We start from the raw sequence: 8168 nt of genomic DNA, 5'->3' as shown, positions 1-8168 counted from the left end.
TGTTGAGAGCTTCATAGTATGTTGAATCCTTAAAACGAAAGTTAGTTATAATCAAATATAATCAGTTATATTCTTGTATAACCCACAATGAAAATGCTTCATATTTTAGGTTTTTCTATATTTACAGCATAAACAAAACAAAGTGGTTTGTTTAGTTGAGTGTAAGGCCTATAATGATTTATGCCTTACTCTCTGATAAGAGAGTAGGCAGGTTCTTTCCTCCTCTCACAGCAGGAGGGGGGCTCTGGACTTAAGGAGAAACACATTGAAGCCTCAAAAGGGTGGTTATGTCATAGCCATCGAATATATCTAGTCATGTTTTGTTTTACACAAACTTGGGAAGGTGTGTCTTGTGCCATAGCCAATAGAATATGTTGGTTGGGTATAGAGGAGGTGTTTGTGGGTTTTCTATCCGGTTTTTTGAGCATAAAAAGACTGGCTTTTTTGGATTTCGAGGGGAGAGAGGGGGAAACCCCTGGTATACTCTCTCCCGGTAAGCTCTGGCCCTCAGAGCTGGGTAAGATGGCTCTCGGTAAGGTATACCCGGAATACGTTATTAGTACGTATAGGGATCTTAGAACTAATAACTCTATTTGAATCTGGGAAAGATGAGAAATATGAATTAAGGTTTTAGATAAAAATATAACCCCAGCATATGTTTTGTATGATTATAATGTGTTAAAAGGTAATCCTGAGCATAATATGTTTTGTATGATTATAATGTGTTAAAAGGTATAGACTCTGTATTGGTTTGGACCTACTTTTTCTTCAAATAAACTGATCTCACCTTTTGGATTGGGACAATAAAAGGGAAAATCTGTGCTCTCCTCTCCTGCTTCAAAGGTAAGACTGCACCCTGCCACACACATGTTTAGGTAGGAACACACCCCATTTACTGATACCAAAATCCTTCGGGATCGCTTAAACAGATTAAAAAGAGTTGTCTGAATAGAAACAGCAGTTAATTGAACCTGGTTCTTCGGGAGTTAATAGAGGTGAGATCTTGCTGATGTTGGTGGATCTGAGCCAAGCAGTAAACTTACATAGACTCAGTAACTTCGGTCAGGTCAATTAGTAGGTCAGAGTAATTTACCGGAATAAATTATCAGGACTTCACCTATACTCTAAACCAGGGATGCCCAACCTTTCTTTTAAAGTAGCCAGTCTGCCGAGATCTACCAGTCCAAATAGAGAGGCGTAGCCATTACTGACAGCCTACTACCAGGTAAATACACACTTCTACTTGTATAAAACTGACCTTTGTACGATTAATACTTCATAAAATACTGCAGATCCTTTATTTGACCTTTCTAATCTACACACATACAAGTATGTAACTGAAGTTACACAACAGTGTTGTTGATACAGAGTTGGAGTTTATTCACACGTCACAAACTACAGTGGGTAATGTTTTCAAGAAACATTGAACATTGCTGCCACATGTGACACAGGGAAAAGAAAAGACTCTGAACCCTTTCTTTGCCATTATATAAAAATAGTGTTGCAACAAAAGTATAAATGAGGCTTACTAATAAGATAACTCAGATCTGAAGCTACACAGGAATCTGCTGCCAACGTGCAATAAAAGAGACAAAATTAATAGAATCAAACCCTTTTTTGTTGCATTTTAATAGAGTATAAAAATAAATGCCTTTAAAATAGGATGCAAGCAACACTAGTTTCTTAACCTGAACTGATAATAGACTATAATCAATTTAAGTTTGCATTCTTATACCATTTTGTACAATAATTATAATGACTAAGTTCAAACAAACTAAAACTCACAGCTGATTAATAACGGTATCTAACTTGAGTTTTTATTATATCAAAAACCTGTACTGACAGTGGAGGTGTCCTGAGAGTGGAGGTCTGCACCGGAACTGTCCTGAGAGTGGAGGTCTGCAGGCAGGCTCCCATGCATTTAGCTGTCCTTTCAGGCCCCTCCCCTTTTGGGAGCGTAGGGCAGACTTAGATGGGAATTCCGTCTCGTAGCGTTTGTGCAGTGTTTTTAAATGCCGCTCCTAAATTACCCTTCTTCGATAAAGCCACTCTCGCATTGCAGATGAGACAGGTGGACTTTGAATTGGAATAGATACAAATAATCATCATCCCACTCGGAGTGAAAATTATATATTTTGGGCTCTTTTGCTTCTGCCATAATGTCGGTCTTGTGTGTGTGCGGACTGTCACTCCTGTTGACACGGACAACGTCAGCGAAATACTGCCCACCAGCCACGCCCCGACACATGGGGTCACGCCGGCCAATCACAAAGCTTTGATGCGTTCAAGTGCATTATTCTGGCACAGGAAGATTTTTTTATAGGACATTAACGATAAAACAGAATATTGTTGTTCTATTTTTAGACACTTCTCGCGATCGACTGGGAATCTCCCCGCGATCGACACCCCTGCTCTAAACAATGGCTAAAACCCTAAAACCATGCAAAGGTTGCCAAAAAGAAATGCAGTTGTTCTCGATGGGAGAGTTTGCGCTGACGAGCCGTTGCGCTTACATGAAAGGTAAGCCGTAGTAGAGCATTTTGGCTTAGGCTAACGTTGCATGTTACGTTTGTTTAAGCTAGTAACGTTAGCGAACTCAATGTGGGATAATTGCTTATGCAGGTGACAATACATTCAGAGTAGTGTACCTATGTCAGTCGCCATCCTGTGGTGTTTCATGTCACACAGAATGATTTTAAAAGCAATGTATTTCTACTGGTAGTTCGTGCCTAAACTTGCTCCATCGAAATCAGTCGCATTGACCCGAAGACACATTTTGAGTTATATACACTGTTGGAAAGAGGATATTCCTAGCTTTCTAACGGAGGAAACATATTTTCGTTTGTACTGGTCTGGGGGAAGCTCGCGAGTGTGTGTGTGTGTGTTTGTGTATTTTGCGTTTGTGTGTATTGTGTTTATTTCCCGGGGAAAACACTCAGGAGAAACACCGGCTGTTGTTATGCCTGCTGTGACGTTAAGTTACTCCGTTCTCCGTTTGTAATTATGCCGTTACAAGCTTCATAGCTATATTTATCATCTGAATTTGCCGAAACAAGTTTAATATTCGGAAAGCAAAGACTTTGTTTATTTGAAATCAGATGAAAACAAACTGTAACGGACCCTGCCGTGTTATCTATGATTACTATACGCCATATATTCATAATTTCAGCTGGAGGGAGGGGGAGCAGCGCTACGGAACAGCAGAGTGGCGAACTTTAGTGGAGTAGAAGTGTAGTACACAGTTGCATAAAATGAAAGTACAAGTATTTTAAAATTGTATTTAACCCTCTATCTATGGCATAGTGTTGCCCTCTGGCAACAAACCACTTTTTTCGATCTCACACTGGCCCTCTACATATATATATTTTTATAAATATACACAATGTCACCTGACATGCTGGTGTCCAATACAATTAGGGAATTATATGGGTGTGGCATTTTGTCTGGGGGTGGAGCAGTCCTTTCTGCAAGCAAAACTGCAGGGGACTTGGGGCCACCACTTGGTAAGATACATTTCACTTTTTAACATATTAGAAATGTACACAACTTAAAATAAACACACACACACACACACATCAGACACACACACACAGACACACTCACACACAGACACACACAACCTACTGACCCAAAGGACCTTCCCTCAGTTGCCCCCCCCCCCCCCCAGCTCGGCCACAGTCCGGCTCTGTAGGCCTTGTAGTGTTGCAGTAGTCAGGAAGGCAGGGAACTAATTGTTACCTTGGCTGTGTAAGATGTCGGTTTGTTTACCTCAATAGATTTCTATGCTGTTTGGTATTAAAAAAAAAAGGACTTTTATGAAGGTTTGTGTCTCCCACCTCCATTTCTTTTCATGTAAATAGTTTAATCCTGTGATTGCTCCTGCATGTTGTGTGAGGATGCATTCAGGGAGTCGTGTGTTCTGCAGACCAGAGAAATTCACTCGATGGAGAAGGGATGTTAAAACCCAAACTGGAATCCGGTCTGTCTCAATGAGCCTCATTTTCTGATTTAAAAAGTGGTTGTACATTTTATCTTACGATAAATCAATATTGTAAAAACCAAAACTCTTACACAGAAACTGACCTCATGCTGTTACTTAGATTACATTCTTATGTTCTGTTTTTATTAGATAGAGAAATACTGTGCGTTTTATGGGGAGTTTGTCTATAATTTATATACATATATATATCTTTGTATGATGTAGAAAGTGTGTGCTCTGTGGCCTCGCTCTCTTCACACTGTGCTCGGTTGGTCACATTGTATCAAAAATAAAACGTCCTAACCTTGGAGAGCCGTATGTGTACTGCCAACCTAAGAGGACCTCAAAAATGTTAATAAAGAATTTATTGAAAAGTTATTTGGCTGATTGTTTTATATTGGCTCAGCCAGGTTATATGGGTCACTCATTTTAAAATATTAAACTTTGTTTTATTTTTCTTTAATTTGTCATCCTCGTGTAGAATGCTATCACGAAACACACATTTGGTTGTTTATAGCATAAAGAACATCTGATTTAATGTGAGGTAGGGACATAATCATTTGAGTATAGGTATGTGCATATAAATATGTAATTTACAAGTGCCGCTGTAAGCTGCTTGAAAATGCACCTTGAAAATGCTTGAAAAGTGCTTGAATTTGACTTTGGAAAAGGTGTAAGAACCCTGATAATCCCCGCATTTTTCCACACAAAGTTGAGAGAAAAAAAAGTGAACTCGTCTTGACGTGAAGTGATGATGATGACGTCATCAGCTCGCGCATCACTGAAGGTAAACAACACTGTCGAGTGAACGTGTGGAGCTCACACGAGAGAGAAAACACCAAGATGAAAAAATCTAATCCATCTCATTTACCGACGAACATTTCTGCTAAAGACCGGGCAAAGCAGTTCCCGATGTCTTGCACGAAAGTGGGGGGAAACTATTCTGCACTCCGTGCAACTGTGTGTTGGAGCATAAGAGAACATCGACGGTGACGACTAGAGTTGGGTATCATTTGAATTTCCACGATTCTGATTCCGATATTACTTTTCGATTCCGGTTCTTAACGGTTCTCAATTCCGATTCTTTGAGGGGCAGAGTAAAAAAATTATACATGCTTCTTCCACCAAAACAATTACATTTATTCGAGAAACTTTTACACAGGTAAGTTTACAGTAATATTCACATTAATCAGTCTGTTTATATTCACTGCTATGTAACTGTAACCTGAGAACCACTAACTGAATGATGTGTTTTTTTATGGGGAATTCAAATATGAGCTTATTTTTAGGATTTTCTGAGACTTTGCACACATTTTCACAAACATGTTCACGCTAGGAGTACTTCCATTCGCTTCGTCTTGATCTGTAGATGTGATTTGATGTGTCGTGTGTCTCCCAACTCCTCTCCAAAGTTCAGATACTATATAAAAATACTAAAAGGTAAATAAAACATTAAACAATGACAAAATAACAACATGAAAGATATGTATTCTATCTACACATTTCGTAATGATCTAATCTCGTGGCCTTATAAAAGTGATGGCTAAAGTAACGCAGAATATATATTTTTTTAAATTGTAAATAATTAGAAACATTATTTATGTGCACAAGTACACACACATAACAAGCTGGACCGAGTTCCTCCGGCTGCAGTTCCGCAGACGGCCGGTGTGTGGCAGCAGAGCGCTGGGAGCAGAGGGAGGTGAGTAGACGGATATGACTGATGACGATGCGACGGAAATACACCCGAACATATCTGGTAGCCCGAACACATCTGGTACTGACACCGGTTCCAACATTTGGATTCCAACGGCATCATTTAGAAATGTGAATTTCGGTTCCGTTTTCGATGCCTGAGGAAATGTTTCTCGCCGCTCTCCGTAGCCTACTGTATGACTGCTGCGGGGCGGGAAATGTAGCGTTGTACCTACACTTCCTACAGTATAACCGTGTTCGCCTAGGGGCCAGATCTGTGGAGGCGCTGCGCTGACAGCTCTGGGAGGGAAACAAAAAGTGTTGACCGTTGTGGCTCATCCTAATTTTCGGCCTTAATGTAACAACATTCATAATTAAGTAAATATAACATCCTTTTCACCCCGGTTACACTTTTCATTTGCCCTGTACGATGGGCGCTGCAAGTGATGAAAATGGGGGATGTTGGCTTATCTGGCGCCCGCAGCTCACAGCCAAAGTGCGAGTGAGCCTGGGAGCGAGCGAGGGGAAAAGGGAGGGTGCACCGGTATGCGCCGTTGTTATTAGCATCTGGTGCTAGCTGCTCTAACAGAAGAAGAAGATGTTTCTACAATGATGTGGAGGAGAGTCCTCTCCAGTCAGACTGAGAGGCTGATAACTACAACTCAGTGAGGTAAAGGACTCTGAGTGTTAGTTCACTTTAGTCTAAGTTATCTCAGTGGGTCTCAAACGTTTTGATCACAATTTATGTAAACACATATTTCCAAGGCTCTCCTTTATAATTATTGATAAAACAGGTTTGAAATCATTCCAATGTATACTATAGGACAGTAAACCAGACATATTGTTTTAAACTGGAGAGATAAAAACATATGCATAAATAAAATAGTAAAATAAGATGTGAATGAACAACAAAAATAAAATACGTTATGTATTTGTTATTGGCTATGGTAGGTTACTGGTTATGTTCACATACTTATTTAATGTAAACCGATCTTTTTCATATGGGTGTTTTAGAGTTGTACCCCTTAGATCTAGTCTCTAGTCATTCTGCTTAAAGTGCAGATATGCAGATATGCTTGTTTTTCTCAACAAGAACTTAATAAAAAAATGTTTACCCTGCCCCTCAAAGAATCTGAATTGAGAACCGTTAAGAACCGGAATCGCAAACTGGAATCGGAATCAGAATCGTGGAAATTCAAACGATACCCAACCCTACTTAAAGGTGGGGTAGATAATTTTGGAGAAACCAGCTCGAGTGCGCTATTTTGAAAATACACAGCCGGAAAATATCTGCCACTTCCTCACAGAGCCCCTCCTCCAACACACACGAACACACACATGACCAATGAGGGCACGAGATAAGTTTGTGCCCAGATGGAAGGCTGACAGGCAGGTAGGTCATCCAGTTATTTTAGCCGGGCCGGCTCAGATGATTGGTCGTGCTTTTTACAGTACTACGGCTAGTGGCATTTTACCCTTAATGTCTACCCCTGGTTCATGTGTACAGTGTTACAAATGTATTGAACATGTACAAACTAGTACATGTACAAACTAGGGTTTCCCATTCCCGGGCGCTACAGTGGAATACGCACATACAGTGTCCCAGCGACTCTTACAATGAAGGCTCGATAATCAGCTCACAGCATATAAAATGGCATATACAGTAGGTGTAAGCAGAGGTAAAGTGCTATTTTACCCTCTAGGGGGGTCCGGGGGCATGCTCCCTTGGGCGATTTCTTTTTTTTTTTTTTATAAAATATTGAAGTTAAATGCATCAACCTGGTGCATTTTGAGAGCAAATTGAATTTATGGATACATCTCTCAACATGAAACAGAACTGTAAACAGATTTTCTTTTTCTTTATGGATATTTTACAAATCACTCACCTATTAAACTGTATTCTTGTTTCACTGTCATATAGTATTTCATACCTGTTTTTCATTTATTCTCAAAACGTTTGAGACCCACTGAGATAACTAGGCTAAAGTTAACTATCTAAACAGAGAGTCCCTTACCTCACTGAGCTGTAGTTATCTCTCTCAGTCTGACAGGACAGAGCTCTCCCTTTCCTTGTTTTAGAAACAGCTTTTAATATCCTTTAAGCTAACCAAATGCTAACAACAACAATGCAAATAGTGAGTTTGGTAGAAATATACTGTATAATAGTAAAGTTATTTAAGATGATGCCAAATTTATTGAAGATTTTACATTATAAATATTCCCCAAAATTATTGAAAAAGCATATTCTTCCAAACTCCTTGCTGTAGTATGACCACCAGGAGACTATTGATGTGTGTGCCGAGTTTGGTAGTAATAATCTGTATAATAGTGATTGAATATTATTGTATTCTCTTTTTTCGGAGTTGCACTTTGCAGACGGTCCCCGAGTACTCGTTTCTTCTCCGGGTGCAGATAGATACCAATGTAAGGTGTCCAGCTCGGAGGACGGCGCGTATTGGCTTTTTTTTTAATCAAAATGTGATTGTAGTTCGTT

The sequence above is a fragment of the Pseudochaenichthys georgianus genome, unplaced genomic scaffold (genome assembly GCF_902827115.2).
Source record: "Pseudochaenichthys georgianus unplaced genomic scaffold, fPseGeo1.2 scaffold_508_arrow_ctg1, whole genome shotgun sequence".
Classification (NCBI taxonomy): domain Eukaryota; kingdom Metazoa; phylum Chordata; class Actinopteri; order Perciformes; family Channichthyidae; genus Pseudochaenichthys; species Pseudochaenichthys georgianus.
This window is presented reverse-complemented; position numbering follows the sequence as displayed.